The sequence below is a fragment of the Ambystoma mexicanum genome, chromosome 3p (assembly GCF_040938575.1).
Source record: "Ambystoma mexicanum isolate Mex_15411 chromosome 3p, UKY_AmexF1_1, whole genome shotgun sequence".
In the NCBI taxonomy this organism is placed as follows: Eukaryota; Metazoa; Chordata; class Amphibia; order Caudata; family Ambystomatidae; genus Ambystoma; species Ambystoma mexicanum.
Window position 1 is genome coordinate 317327194 of NC_090925.1, and position 16582 is coordinate 317343775.

Here is a 16582-nt window from a genome sequence, read left to right on the forward strand (position 1 = left end):
CGGGGAGGAGCTGAGATGGGCGGGGCTATGGCCACGTGCCGGGTCCTGCGTAGAAAGAGAGGAAAGACTAAAATGTTTGCAAAATTTGGGATGCTTTTACAAAGTGCTCCGGTCCCGTCCCACAGGACGGAGGAATGTTCCACAAGTATGGAGGAAAGGGGACGGGATGTAGGAGTAATGAATTATCACTATTAATATTTACCTATGTGGCAATATCAGGAGTGACCATTGTTTTGAAGTAGCAGACCGTGTGAGCTCAATAACTTGTACAGACTTATTTTGGCAGATTAGGCATAGTGTGATAAAATGATTTGCCTGGGAGCACACACACTAGTTAAGTGACGAAGCCCGGATTTGAGAGCAGCCTGCAATTCAGCAACTTGAACACATCTGTTCCCAGATGTAATTGGTAGAAATGCTGTTTGCAAAAGGTCTTTTTGAAACTTTTATTTGAAAACACTAGCTGTGGAAGGCATTGCAAAAATATGGTGATTGTGTTTTGCTAACTGAAATGAACTTGTGTTTGCAGAAGTTTCACTAGGTTTTTATTTTTGTGTATATTTGGGCAATACTAGCGCCTAGATGCCTATGGGCTTAGTGCGCTTTACAAATGTTAAAATAAATAAAAGATGCATATTGTCCAAATTAGTAATCTGCTTTTATTTCAGACTACAGATGAGGATTATTTTGACCCCAAAAAATAATAGCAAAATACATTTATCAAGTGCTGTTCACTACAAAATGAGGGGGGGCCTCCTTAATGTACCCCTTGAACCTTGATTGGAGGGGGTAGCAGGCCAAAACGCTTTGCCGTTGTAAATGGTAGGGAACCCTATAGCAGGAAGTTGCAAAGGCAACTGAGCGGGTTAGGCGACTGTTGCAGAGATGTTATACATTTAGTCCTTCCTGTAAATCATGTCTTCTTTCCTATTCCTGTGGCAACACGTGCTGTAAAATGTGGCGTTTTGATCTGTGGAGGAGTATGGCTCTCTCACTTCACTCAGTGTGGGAACTTATGCCCCTAAGGCGAAAATCAAAAGCTGGCACCCAAGAATATACGCGCAGTAAGTGAACATATCTTAAAGTTAGATATATTTAGTTCAATTGTACTTTGCACTTAGAAGAAAGTTTACAAGACAAAAGAGCATTGGCCTTTCAAAAAATGTAATCAAAAGAAAAATAACCTGCGAGAGGACATTTTCCAATAAATGCTCTTGCAATTTATTAAAGGTGCTCATCTTTTAATCCCAGCAATATGTAGTGAAATATTCCCTGGAAATAAAAATCCCAACACGAGCATGTACTAGGATGATATTATGTGTCTGCACTGGAAACCGGACAACCTGGGTGAAATCCTGGTAGCCAAATGCTTGAGCGAGCTTGCCGACTTCAAACGCCAAAGGGGGCTGTTTCCGCCCTCTGAAAAATATTACTTCCCACCCACATGTATCCTTTACTTGTGCCCTGTAAAGCAGCAAATTGCCACAATCAGTGAAAAATGACTGCACCAGTCTCCAGGATTGCAACCTCTTGCTACATCCTGGACAAATATCCAGGACTCACTTGACATCTCATCATTTCCCCTCCTCAACCCCATGTCTGGCTTTCAACAATACTCTGCTTTATTAAGATGAATTGAAACGTACACATACTAGTAAGGCACCCACTTAAATATATAAATCCTGACAAAAATATGGTAAGCAAAAAAAGTACAATTGTGTCATTATTCCGGCATTATTCCCCCCAACTTGACTGGGAGACTACAAATACCAGATTGCAATTCAGCAAAAGGCAAACAATTGCCTTTTGTATTTTCAAGACCTATAACAAAATGTAATGTGTGACAAAGTTACCCGTTTGTGTTTGACAAATGCAAGGTTCATATGATGTGATGGAAATATCACATTCTACCAAAAATAAACGCTTTTTGGTGCGTTAAATAGGAATATCTGAAAAGAATGTCACTAATTTAAAACACTTGTGTGATCCATTGTAATTGACGTGGAAGAGCGTAGATTTAGGCAGCTAACTGGTGTTTAGTATGTGCTTTCAGAATTAAAATGCTTATTTGCATTTCATAACACCAAAACGTTACAAACCTCTCCTCCAAACCAATGGTCTCTTAAATGGGCTTTCACCTGTAAATCGCCCCCATTTCAAGCTCTGCTTGAAGAAAGAAAGTGATAAGTAAGTAGTCATTAAGGTGCCTGCAGCGTCTGGTGGGTGCTGGGAACGGGTGTCTCTCTAGAGAGCCACCGGAGGTCGTGAGGCGACACCGTGGCCTCACGAAAGCTTATTACATGGGAGCCGCACAGCCCCCCACTTCAAAAATATTCTCGGTGTAGTTGAGGCAGGTACTGGTCCCTGCGGGCCCCCCTCTGAGAGCTTCTGGCAGCCGGGCACTAGGCCAACGCACAGACTGCCCATGGATCGGGCTGGCTCTGCATAGGGGCTTTATCATTCATGCATGGCTGTTCCCATTTCCAAATGTTTCTTCGATCTGTAGAATGGGTCTCAATTCACGCAGTTCAAATTGTCTGGAAATCGGGCTTTGATTGAAATCCAACTCCTGTTGCATCCTGGGAATTCCAAGCTGGTGTCAATGTCCGCCCAGGAACATAAGCTGTCAATTGAACTGCATCAGAAGTGTGGTGAACTATGTTAGTAGTTCAGTCTGCAGTGGGCGATGGCAGCTCGGGCCCTAAGGTTTTGCCACCACTCCCATGGGTATTTCAATTTAGCAGCACTGCAAGCCCCGGAGATGCTGACGCCTCAATTACCCATAGGAGGGTATTTCAAATGTATTACCTCCTAATGTTTATCAAGTAAACTTGGAGGGCAATGCAGGCGTGTGGTAAAGTGGCATGCCCTTGTAATCGCTTGATTTTCTCTTGGATAAGGGGCGGGTTGCATTGGACATTGGTCCTCTCGTGGTGTACATGGAAGGTAGGTGCATACTGGGCAGGCCAAGTGTAGTGTGTCGAAATGTTAGGGCATTATTGGTTGGTGTCCCCCTTGTCTTAGGATACAGCTATTTTATCCAGAATCGGTGGATCTGCCAGCAGTAGCCACACACTCTGTGATGGAGATGAGATTAGTTTGGTTGCTTGAAGTGCATTGTGTTATCTGGGAGAACTCCTAATTTGTTCAGTGCTAATGTGTTACAAAATTCAGTATCTGCTGTTTACTTGGCTATTGGGGAGGGTACAGGATGGGAGCATAGTGGTCGATTGTAGCCTTCTGATTGCGGCTGGCCCCAAAAGGGATCTGATCTTGTGAACTTTCAGCACACCTAGATTTGTGGCCATTTGCGGTTTCTCCGTTTCCCCATGGAAATGCGGCTTTGTGGCCTTTGTTACGGATCTACTGTTAATCACTGGTCATCATGGGCCCTCGCAACCCTTTTTTGTGAACCTACCACTGAGTCATCCATGGGCGGTGCTCAAACACGTCCATCATTGTTAAATCTCTCTACCTGTGGCCACACCCTACGCAATTATGTTTTAGCAGCAGCAGGAACAAGGTGACCTTGAAAATAACACATGAAACTGCAGAACCTTCTATGACGTTTTAAAATGCATGTTTGAGGGGGGGGCTGAAACGTCCTGCTCTTCTCACTTGTTACCCCCGCCTCTCCCCTCTCCACTGACCCCCACTGATCCTACTCCCCTTTCCTGACTAACGCAATCGCTTTAAAGCTGGTATTTTGGTGTCTGGCTATGCAAGCCTAGATTGGTACCCACCTTCCCAAAAGATTGCATTCAAATCAGCATCAATGGGCGGGCCTACAACACGTACATGAGCAGAAACCGGCAACCCATCGCCTTTTCGGAAGTGATGCACGTGTACAATGTATCCGGTATCACTGCCACTCTCCCTGCCCAATAGATACGTTGTACAGTTTGCACCGCAGTTTCAGGACTATGAAGGAAATTTGCCATTGTAGAAGAGGCAGTAATTTCTTGCAAAGAACGTGTTGCTCGTCAGCATTTTCAAATTGTCCACCACCTCTGTTAAACTCCTTGAAAAGTTGGGTTAACCATTCTGGCATCGGCAATAAAATGGCGCTGGGCGGGATATCGACTACTCGATGGTTTAAATTCTTCAGCCCCTACATCCATCTCCTTGGACTGGTGCCATGCAGAATGGCTAGTTTAAAACTGAGACAGGATGTATCTACAGGACAACCGTTAGTAATTGGTGGCTGGAGTTGTGTGTTTTGTCTATTGAAAAGCTTCTGACCTGGTGGGTGCTAGCAGTGTGAGGGGCTTATAGGACGCAAGAGGCATGGGGACATGTGTATGTGTATGTGTGGTAGGAGTCTGTTTTGAGGGTGAAGGGCTGCACCAAACCCTTCAAGCTTTTCTTGGGGAGTCATGTTTTTGTCCCAGTAGCTCTGACGAGGAACCACATGGTGCTGGTCCGCTTCCTGGTGGGGCAGGAATCTGTGATGTAGGCCACTGGCGAATGATAATTGCCTTTTGGCTAATGAGAAATGTTGTGCTTTGCCCATGAGAAGAAATAAACTTGAGTAACTTTTTAGGTCTGGCTAGCAGCTTGCAACTTGAAATGATGACCCTTTTCTAATGCATGCTGGGTCTTGAAGTTCTTGGGAGGCATGAGCCTGGAGTGGGCAGATGACTTGGTGGACATGGAGAATAGCTTGCAGCTAGGGTTATTGAGGGACCAGTAGTTCAATGGGCCACTTGAAAGGTATAAATATTGCAGGACGACAGTCGGTGTAGGTGCAGTCATCAGTAGGAGACTATGGCATTGCCAGCCATACCTGTGGTTAGGCGTTTTCTTTGCTGGTCATGTACATGCCTTTTTTCTGGTAGTGGATGACCTGACCATGCAAAAATCCCTGCTTGAGGGTGGGATAACTGAAAAGGTCTTAAGGGAAGCATTGGTTGTGGACCCCCACAGGACTAGTTTTCCAGTTAGGTAAGTCACAGACCACTTACATCACCAGCTCAGGATAAGACTGGCTTCTGGGTGCCCAGTTAAGTACCTTTGTTTCAATTGTATTCTAAACCGGCATTGTTCTGTTGTGCACTTGTCTAGGGGCAGCCTGCTAATGTACAATGTCTCTACCAACATGACGTTTCCAGATTCATTTTGGCTAGGGGGCCAACATTTTGTTGTCGGAGTCCCATAGAAAATACTCTTTGGCGACCTCTCCATCCAATTCTTCGTTAATGAAATAAAGAATACATGAAAATTGTCCACTGCCAGGACCTGTAAAAACCATACACGTGTCTCTTCATTCAACAACGCCTGTCCTATTACAGAATTCAATCTCATCAAATCTTTCCTCCATTTGACTGACTGACATCAGAAAGGCCACCCTACCCAGCTAGCCTCTAAAGGCACCACACCACTGCTCTAGCCCCAGCTTGAAAAATCTCTGCAACTCATTCTTTAAACACGGGACAATCCCTAAATTATTCAACGCCACCCTATCATCTTTGCTGAAAAACCTGATGCAGATCCAAATCACCTGGCTACTTTCCACCCGTGCCCATCCTGCCTTCCCGCCCTTTTGATGCACACATAATTGAAACCGAGAACACATGTCCTCTGCAGAACTATAGTTCAACTCTCTATTCCACAACAAAAAAAACTGCATTCAAACCTGGGAGATTAACAGAAACGTTATTTGACATCTGGGAAGGACTCCTAAAAGAACGGAATGGCCATTAATTGGCATCTCTAATACTCTGTGCCCTATCTTCAGCATGACACAGTGAACCACCAAATCCTACTACACTGCCTCCATCACTATATGGCAGTAAAAGGCAAAGCGCTTTCCTGGATTGCATCCTTCCTGCAAGATAGTTCTTCTCCAGACCACATCCAAAGTGGCTCAGTGATCAGTTCTTTCTGTGGCTCTTAAATGTTTGAGGCCTTAGGAATACCTTGTAAGCAGAAAATCACTGATATTTCAAATATATGCAGAGGATATTGTGACAAATCGAGGGATTCAGACACTTCTCCCAAGAGGGGAGCCCTTCCTGTGAGGCTAGGGAGGTGTACCTGCTACACATTACCCCTAGGGGTGGCAGTCAACAAGACCTCACAGGGAGAGACTCCCTTCTTGGAGATAAGGACTCCCTTTCCACTGAGGTACTCCCTTGTCTGTATTCTCAAGTATCCAGTGCAAACCTATCAGTTGATCGACAACTAGACTCCTCTTATGTATCAAATTTTGGAAATACCATCAGAACTCCCCAAGGGAAAGTAGTGAACTTAAAATCTTACAGGGTCCCTGAAACCCGGAAGGATGGAATTCTCTGAGAAGTGGACAATATGCTACAATCGGACATCAGAGCCTTCCGAGAGTTGTTGGTTCTCGCCAATAGTCAGGGTAGCAAAACCTGATGAGTCGTGGAGGTTTTGCATCGATTTTAGGAGGTAAAAGTTCAGTTCATCAATTTGACAACTATCCCATGCCTAGACTCTGTGATTTGGTCGACAAAATGGGAAAGCCAAAATACATCTCCATGGTTGATCTAATCAAGGCCTATTGGCAGGTTCCATTGAACCCCTCCGATTAGGAGAAAACAGCATTTTGCACTACTCTGGGATTGTTACAATTTAAGGTGTCGGGACTGGCGCATCAGTTACATACCAGAAATTGGACAGTCTGACCCCAAGACAGCTCTTAAAAATAATATATCGGGTGTATAGACCTATATGAACAATTAGTTTTGATATGTATAGGAAACAGCGTGGATGCTAGGACCAAACACATGCTAATGGTTATACCAAGGTATATGCAATGCACTACTGTCCAGTTTGTGTCTTTTGTATACAATTTGAGATGCAGTTTCTCTTGTTGAATAGATCTTGTTTGCACCGTGCATTCTTTATAGTTCTCTATATTTCTTTTGTATTTCATAAAGTCTTTGAATTCCCAAGTACATGACTGTTTATAGGAGCTAGAAACACTTGATGTTCCTTGGTTCTTTGTTTATCATTATTGTTGACTGTTTTTATGTCACTATATGTTGAAAGATGTTGAGAAAGAAACTAAGATTTGCAAATCTGAAAAATTGTATAAAATAAAGCAAATGAAAAAGGCGGGCAAATAATAAACCCACCAAAAAATAAAAAATAAAACCGACTGCAAGTTGTTGAAAAGCTGGGAACCGATAAACATTTATTGTGTTATGTTGTCTAGTAAATGAATGCACACTTCTGTGCACAAGAAATTGGATCATTAGGACACCTCACTGCATACTACAACCTCAGACAGAAAAAGTGACAGTACCTAAATGAGTTATGAAGAGGATAGCTCCACCATAAAGGAAGGACTGTCCAGAGAAGCTGGGGAAGCCCCAGCGTAGAGTGATAAGTGGGAGGGCCCAGCAGTTTCAAACTGGCTGGTTGAGGGAAGGTCGTATCTCAGGGAGAATGCTGTTTTGCACATTGGCAAATCGTGGGAGAGAGAAAGTGCACTACCTGGAGACCAGGCTGGAAAGAGATGGTCCAGAGGCTGGTAGACCCTGGAGGGACATTTGTATAGGGCTGCAGAAGAGCCCCAACACTGACATGCCTGAAGTGCAGCATGCTGAGAACGGACCGGGACAGATCTAGCCGACCAAAGGAAATACAGGAGGGAGCAGGGCATGAAACGTGGTGGCCGGAAAGGTGAGAGTGAATATCCCTTTCTTTGCCGATACCAGACACTGACACTGCAACGTGTCAAAGGAGCAAATGGAAGAATACAGAGAAGCCTGTCCTGACTGACGTAGTGCAGACACCTGGTGGCCAAGAAGGGGAAAGGGTGAAGACCCTTTTCTTTTTCAATACCACACACCAACACTGTAACATGTCAAACGGAAGAAGGCAGAGGAGCTGTATTGACTGACAATGGAAAAGAAGCAAAGCACGCTGACCCTGTGAAGCAGCCCCATTACACCAAAGGTAAAGACCCAGGGAAGAGGATGTGAGAAATGGTGGCACACACATTTTTTCAGAAACCCGAATATAAAGATTGGAGTAATCCTACTTGTCCCCGTGTATGTCAAGAGTATAAGAGTGAGAGGAGTAATCATACTAGTTGCAGTGGAATGAAACAATACAAGAAGAGTGAGACTCCCATTCGTCCGAGTGAGTGCAAAGAACATCAGACTTGTCTCAGTGAGAAGATAAATCAGAAAGAAAGGTTGTGAGGTACAACGCCTATACAGAATCTCAGTCCAGAATTAGAGATGGTACCAAGAGGAATCTAAAAAAATCAAGGGAATCGATATAAGAAGGCCTGCAAAAGCCTCTTGAAAGAACTGAAGGACTTATTACGAGAGATAGCAAGAGACTATCTGAATAACCTGCATTGAGAACTTTGCTGAAGGATGTCATTCTCCTGGTCTTTACTTGTTTAGTATTAGTGGTCCAGTCAGACCAGCTTAGGTTAGGACAGACATTTACTTTGGACTCAACCCTTGATGATGAGTACCCTAGTTTAGTTGTTAAGTAGGCACACCCTTGGATAGGGAACGTTAAGCATTTTCTTTATTATTTTACAATAACCCTTTTTGAAAATGGCACCTATTGGTCTGTCTCTTCCTTCTGCCTACCACAATATTCAAACCACGGGCCACTGCATCCTGTTCCTCCACCAAATTCTTGAGGCTGTGCTGTCTGAAAGCTGCACTTGCCTCAAAGGCAATGGCATATAATCTTACCTCCTACTGATCCCAATCCCAGGACTGGCTCCTACCCCAGTACAAAATGTGAAGATCCCTGCTGCTTTCCTAGTTAGACCACTAGAATACCATGTCATCCGGCCTACTTGGAAAACGACTGCAGTAATTGCAGGGAGCACAAAACAAAGACTTTGGAACTGCTGCCTCAAGACTCTAGATGTCTGGACAATCACTTGAGGTATAAGAAACCATCCTTCTCCGACAATTATTCACTGAATAATTAGCAATTTCTTAATCTTGTTTTTCCACCAAAATGGGCCATATTGCCTCTGCCTACTACTGCATACTCCAAACAAGACAACGGATACAGAGGCATCTGGAATACAACTAAATGGAGGTTCTTAAGTTTTTCTTAGCCCCTCCTTTGCTGTCCTCCTTCATTCCCTCTCCTTACCTCCACTTTTGCTTCCACCTTTTATTTCCCTTGGCACTCTGAAGTGGATCTTTCAGTTTGTAGTGTCAAATAAAATACCTGTTGCCTCTCTCAGACCGACAATATAGCGCAAACTCCAGCAATTTGAGTCTGTAACTATGCACTACTAGACCCTAGTGCCCTCAGCACTTCTGACCATGCTGTACCACTTCTGTCTCTGACATTTCACGACCCCATTTAGCTTAATCTCCTACCTGGATTGGCAGTTTAAACCTGTCCACTGCCCGGAATAAGCTCTTGCTCTACTGCTTATGCTCTTGCCTCACAGTGGTGTTTCATTTTGTTACCATACTACCTCTCTGGCAGGTGCCAGAATGTACAGATCAGCTCCTCTATATCTAATACTCCGCCTCTCTCTCTCTCCAATCCTCTTCAATCTATTAATGTAACCCTTTGGAACTCACATTATAACTAATCAATCCCTATGTGTGACATTGCCAGGAATACACCCCCGACCACAATGGATAATTACACAAGCTCAGGAGAATGATTGGTAGGATCTATGTGAAAATAACACATTTTTGAAAATAACACATTTTTTATTGGGGTGTTGAAAATCTTGCATATAAAACAAGAGATTTTCAGCCATTTTAATTCTGGGGGAAGGCCCCCCCCCCACTTTATTAAATCTCCCTACCCAAACCCCCATCTATTTTTTTTTGGAGAAATTCATTGTTTTCTATGCAAGGTTTTCTTCCTTGCAGTAATGGGATTCAATATTTTGTAGTGATACCGGTGGGAAGAGCTCAGACGCTGTTCTTGCTCCGTTCTTTAGCTCGCTGCAGAAAATACCAACTTTATCATTACAGCAGCTCTGTTAAGAAATGCAGGTACTGTCCCAAAATATAGCAGTCCTGTTAGGAAATGTGGGCATGATGTAATAAGCCCTGCTGTGAATAATTGGCATAGTGCCATGATGTGTGTATAGCAGCTCTGCTGATAAATTAGGCTACTTTGCCTGAATATACAAAAGTCCTGTTGAGAGGTACCAGTACAATCTGTGCCACTGAAAATGTATACAGCACCATACTGGTTTGCGGTGGGTGGTCAGAAAGTAAAGTCCAGACCACTTGCCCAGCTATTTCTTGCTCTCTAAAACCACAAACTAAGCACAGTGCCCTTTCATGCATGTGCATGCACGCAAACACATGCAACCCTAAAACGTAAAAAACACATCTTCATATAGAACACCAAAAGGTTTTCCTTCTCACATGCCAAACACCTGCTTGCTGGGAGGCTTTCCTAAAACTTCGACATCAAGAACCCCAAGCCTTTAAATGCAATTGATGTGCTTCTGTGATGAAAAGAAAAAATATTAAATACCCATGCTGCTGCAACTACGCTGCCTCCATTACGTGGATTAAAACAGAGGAAAATTATGTGAAAATGCAGCCCTGTTTTGTGTCCAAAAGCAACGTAAAAAGCATGTTCATGACTCAAAATGCTTTAACACTGTAACCTACAAAAAGGCAGGCAGTTGAACGAAGTGAACAAAACACAAATTCCCTTCTACATTATTCAAAGTATTATCTTGATATAATTATTTACAGAGGAGAGTGTTTAAAGAATGAACAGAGCAGGACTCATCCCAGTTGCTTCTTTCAAGGAACTGTGTGGATTTCCAAAGTAAAGTGTATTTGCAAGCTGTTGCTGGTCAGGTTGTCACTAGTGAACTCCCTGATTTATGGGGGTGCTGCTTTAAATAGCCTGTGTAAGCTGTATGCAAGGAATAATTAAAAGGGCCATATTGACAAGATTTCTGTGTGTGGGGGGAAAAAATGAAAAAAATGGCCCCATACACACCTTATCTGGAGGGCTGAATACATTCACCAGGCGGAAATTGGCACCACTTTCACATTTTTATCTGGTCCTGGGTGTGGACAGGCCTTTGGCTCTGCAGTGATTCAGATTTTTGAGGTCTTCTGCAACACTTGGTTGTCTGTGTGGTATAGGCATGTATATAAATAAGATTCTGATGTGAGTTTTTACTCCATTTCATTTTTTAATGGAATAAAAAAGTAATTCCCATTCTAAAAGGGATTTTTTTTGTTTGGGCTATTAGGTAGTGCATAAGTGCAACCAATAAGCTGAAGCTATTGCATTGGAGTCCAGGTAGGGAGAAATGGCATACAAAGAGGGACACAATGCTTGTAGCTATTTGACTATTTACCCATCCATTGACTGCCCATGCTAATCCCTATGGCCGTTCCAACCCACGACCTGCCCCTCCCAAATCACCTCTCTTTGAGCTTGCACTATCAAGAAGTAATGTCAAACTTCAGCCTAGCAGTGTTATTTCTAAGCAGCCTGCTGAAAGGTAATGGCTTAATTGCATCTGTAAATGGCTACTGGTGGAATATAAATGTCTTGACCAAGTCACTTCAGCTACTTGATTTTTATCTTACTTGCACTGAGGTCAGGTAAAAAAAAAAGAAGAAAAAGCACAGACCAAGCAACCCGTTTTTCTTAAAACATTAGATATGCATTTACTAGGTACTGCATCATATGCAGTGACCACTTCTTTTTCCAGCTGTTGAAATCTTATGGACCGGTAGTGACATTAAATCTGTGCCTAGCAAATGCCTACCGCATACCTACACAGAAGCCCAAACGGTTGGGCAAATTAATGCGAAATTAAAGATTACATGTTACCTGATTCTGGTACTTCTTTGCTGGTACTAATGAAACATATTTGTAGCGCTGTTTTGGTGGAAACTGGTGGTGGGGAGGATCCTACCATTCCTTGTATCCTATTTTTTTAATTTTTATGGGATGGGTTTGCCTGTTTTTAGAGAGTAAAAGTGGCGGCTGTGTTGCTTACCATTAAGCAGGCTATAGATGTGTTCAAACAATGCACAGAAGAAAGTTCATTCCCATCTACTCACTTAATGCTCTGAAAGGTGAGTTTCAATAGGTAGGCAAGCTTGGTTGGAGCTACAGGCACTCTTAATTGAGGATGAGCTTTGAACGATGGACCATCTGAGGATAATGCCCCCGGACCTGGCTGCTGGGAAGTTCTTGAGGCATGGTAGCATCTTACAGGGATGGTTGTGGTGGAGCGCCGTTTCCTGGGAGTTCTATGTACATGTCGGCTTGTTCACCCTTCTGTAACAAGGCCAGTTTATTTTTCTCATCAAAGGGGCAGCAGGCTGAACTTGTATTCCTTCTGGGTGGGGGCCTGCTTACTAAAGGGGACCACCACCGGTGGTCCATAGTCCCATTTCCTCCATACGCCCGCCCTCCGTCCCCTCTAATAAGGTTCCTCTGTTATTGCTTAAAGGTCTCTGACCTGGGGATAGAAAAGGACTGGTGGGCGATGCACGGGGCTACGGCCGCGTGCCGGGCCCCACGTAGAAAGAGAGGAAGGACTAAACTAAACATTTTACAAAATTTTGGATGCTTTTACAGTGCTCCGGTCCCGTCCCACAGGACGGAGGAATGTCCCATAAGTATGGAGGAAAGGGGACTATGGACTAGGAGTAAGGTGGTCACTATGGTGAGTAACCTGGTTATTACTGGACGTCACAGTCAGGTTTCTAATTTTACTTCTCATGATACCTTGGCATACTAAACATTCATTCTGTGATATCACTGGTGTCACGATGTAGGCAAATTAGAGGGGCCCATGCATGTTTTGCCGCCCAGGGCCCTGCAAATCCTAGGGCCGGCCCTGCCCTTATGGACATTTAATGAAGGGGGTCCCCCATACAGCTGTGAAGAAAGTTCAGTGTTCAGCTTCAAGTGGGGGGTCTGGGAAAGAAACCTCCGGGCCATCATAGGATCACTCAGCGGAGTAGTGGCTAATGAATAATGGAGCATCTACGTTTGGCTTCTGCACAAGTCTTTGAAGGGGGGGTGGCCTTGTTTCAAATACATCCCACCAAAATTTCTAGTCTTAATTAATAGCCATGTTTTCTACAAATAGAAGCTGCTCTGGGCAGCAATCCAGGCAATAACGGATCCATTAAAAAAGACAGCATATCAGAAGGGAGGGGGTGGCGTGTTTGGGTGAATAAGGCAGCTACCAGAGCTGAAAAGGTGATGCATTGAGAGGTATGTGCTATTGAGCAGAATAACCATGCTGAAGCCACGCACAGCGGTGCCACTCAAACCTGACTTCATTATTCCATAAGTGGAATGTACACCCAGAACATATCATTTCTGCAGTGACCCAGCCATTCCGTTATTGGGGCCCAGACACATTACTGCCAATGCAACTCAATTTAACCCCTTAACTGCCAAGGGTTTCCCGCCCTCCCCCCAGTGCCAAGGACTTTTTTGGCGATTTCATTATGCCGCCATTCAATCCCTTGTAATGTTTTTATTACATGAGATATCTCAGCCAAATTTGGCCCCTTTTCTTCCGACATGTAGGCGGCCATAAAGCCACCAAGGAAACCTAGTTTGCTGTAGGGGGGTGATAGAAAATAACCAAAATGGAGAAAATGCCAATAAAATGACTTACAAAAAACAGTGTTTTTTTCCTTGTAATAGCTAGGAACAAATGGTTTGCTGTGCTGAATTTGCCATTGTCCATGCTTTTGAGAACAGGTTGAGTGCAAAACAAAAATATTTCGATATGGTTACCAGCCGTTTTGTGAGAGGTATGCGATATTGCCCTTCCCCCCACCTCCTAGTAGGAAAGCTGAATGGGAAGACAGAAAGGCATACATTTCTAAAAAGTAGACAAAATTCCAAGTTTAGGAAGGGGTGATTTGCTCAGGTGATGCAACTACTATGTAGGAAAGGATGCCATAGTTTGGGGGAAAAATTGGAAAAATGACAGAAAAAAAAAAAATGAAAGTGTATGTGGTGGGCATGGTTGGTCCAGTAGGTAAGGCAATGGCTTCTGTGAATTTTGAGAAAAGCAATGCCCTGCTACATTTCCCCCCCAGCCCCCCGACTTCCAGTTAGGAAATCACACATTTTTTGTAATGTTTCACAAAACAAGCATTACCACAAGCCAAACACTGAGCCATGGTACACAGGTTTTTTAGGCTTACGTCCTAAACTGACGTACTTAGCATGTGCAAGTAAGGAAAACAAAATGTGAGGAAGGGCACGCATACATTTTTGAAAGAACACAGGCAGACCTTTTTAAGAGAAAGTGACTTGTGCAGGTTACAAAAGTGTATAGTGCCTAAAGCAGCGCCTAAATGTAGGTCAAATTTCGGAAATGAAAGGGTTGTGACACAAAGTGCAGCAGCAAATGTTCAAAGAACCACGCAAACACAACAAATGTCCTACCCTCCCGCCTTCCCACGGGTGTCCCGACGAAAACGGTACCTCACATGTGTGGGTGCACCTACCTGGGCACAAAGGGAAAAAGGCTAAACCACTGGTAACCCAAAGTCTTTCGGCAGAGCAGATTGAGAGATTTTGCTCTTGTGGACCACCTACAGATTTGGGCCTAGGGTGTCGAAGCCACCAAGGAAAACAGGGAACCCCATGCATTTGCAAAAAGAAGACACCCATGGGAATCCACAGATGTCTGACTTGCGCAAATCGCCCTAGAATGTATTACCCACAATCCCCAGCAAAGTCCAAAATTTGGCAAAAAAACCCCCACAATTTTCAGACATTTCCCTCTGCCCACCCACCGAAACACTCTGCCAACACCACATGTCCTACTTTCGCAAGTTCCCACAGGTGTACCAACGAAAACGGTACCTCATATCTGTGGGTGCACCTACCTGGGTGGAAAAGAAAGTGTTGACCGTCCACAAGTTCTACGGCAGTCCCAGCCCCGGCAGGGTCCCCAACCTTTCCCGTGGGGAAAAGCTGCAACTCAGGCCAGCTAGAGCTCCAGGATAGTCGGCAGTAATGTGCCTGGGCATGGTGGGCTGTCTCCCATATGGGGCAACCATCCCCAAGTGCAGCAGCGGTTCCAGGGGGCCCCACCCCAGCCCCGTCCCCCCGAGGGAAATTATGTAATGCTGCCTAGCCAGAGCTCCAGGATGGCCAGGGTGATGTCCCTGGCCTTGGGTGGTTGTCCCTCATGTGGGTTGACCATCCACAAGTCTAGCGGCGGTTTAAGGGAGCATCAGCGGGCTCCCTGTACTTTCCCAGAGGAAGAAGGCGTTACGCAACCCAGCCAGAGGTCAAGGATGGTCGGGTGATGTCCCTAGCCTTTGGCGGCTGTCTCCCATGTGGTTTGACCGTCCCCAAGATCCCAGCAGCGGGTCACAACAATGGTTGTGCATGATGGAGTCATTATCCTGCGATATCACCTCCAGTAATGTCCCTTCCCATTGCCCAGGTTATTGCTCATTGCCTTGAACCATATAATTTCCAGCATTTCAGGCTTGATCATTAGATATTAACGCCATTGACAGCAAAACCTGGCGAGGAGGCACAGCTGTCTCTAGCAAGAGTCAGACCCCTAAACACAGAAAATTGTAAATACACAATGTTAGAAAAATAGCATTTGTCCCTAAAATGCATCATTGTGCAACTCCGCTCACTCTAGGCTCCGCCTCCATGGCACACACACTTGAGGCCCTCTGTCATTTTTGCCCACAGGGCCCTTTGCCTTAAATCTGCATCTGCCCTTCTCCGGTAAGATAGCAGCGTGGGTTGAGTGCTCGTTGCTGCAATCTGTGTGTGATCTGCAGGTCGCAGGTTCAATTTCCAGCAAGGCCAACTCAGCCTTTCCTCCTTTCGAGGTCAATAAATGAGTACCAACCCCTCTTGGGTGAAATTGTAGGCATATATATGTTCTATGTAAAGCAGTTCGGTGTAAGCACTATGTAAATCACATCACATCTATGACATCTTCTGCTATTACAGTACTACACCCAGTCTGTACATAGCAAACTCGCTGACTCACAGCACACGCCTTTCTTTGCTTTCCCCAAGGCGAGATCCGTGCGTGACCACTGTACAAACGGACTCCGTTAAAGAAAATATTTAACCCATGGGACATTAAATAATATTCTGATACAGAGAGCTTGGGTGCAGCACAGCATAGAGTACACACACCATAAGACATACGTGTACGCATAACATAAAAACGACACAGAACGCATTGCCGGTAGAGATTGCACGAGTAGACACTAAGCAGGTACAAACAAAAGTAGACGGGCAGCTCGATGATCTATGCAACTGTGTATACACATTAATACACAGTGTGGGCAATACAACTAAACTCAGGGAAACCTACTTTATTTAGCAATCACGCATCTTAAGTTACATGAACCGAAACGTCCATTTGGTTCTATAAGAATTCAATGACAGAACCCGCTCAAAAGAAAACGGAGAACCAATTCTCAGAAAGCAGCCCAAAATACCTACCTCGGCAGTGCTTAATTATGAGGATCAATTCACCTAGCCCGCAGGTCGAGCCAGGGATCAAATTGTTGGTTGGAATTAATGCCGGAAATGTTAGTCTTGTGGTGCGCATCCAATACCTGTGACAAGGAAGTAAGCTACAGATGGG

The 16582-nt window shown here is 44.4% G+C and overlaps 1 protein-coding gene across 2 annotated transcripts in view; it reads right to left on the reverse strand.

Moving 5' to 3' along the window:
- DNAJC5 (DnaJ heat shock protein family (Hsp40) member C5) overlaps nucleotides 1-16582 on the reverse strand; it is a 427552-nt gene that overhangs the window by 309164 nt on the left and 101806 nt on the right. The gene's annotated exons all lie outside the window — the stretch shown is intronic.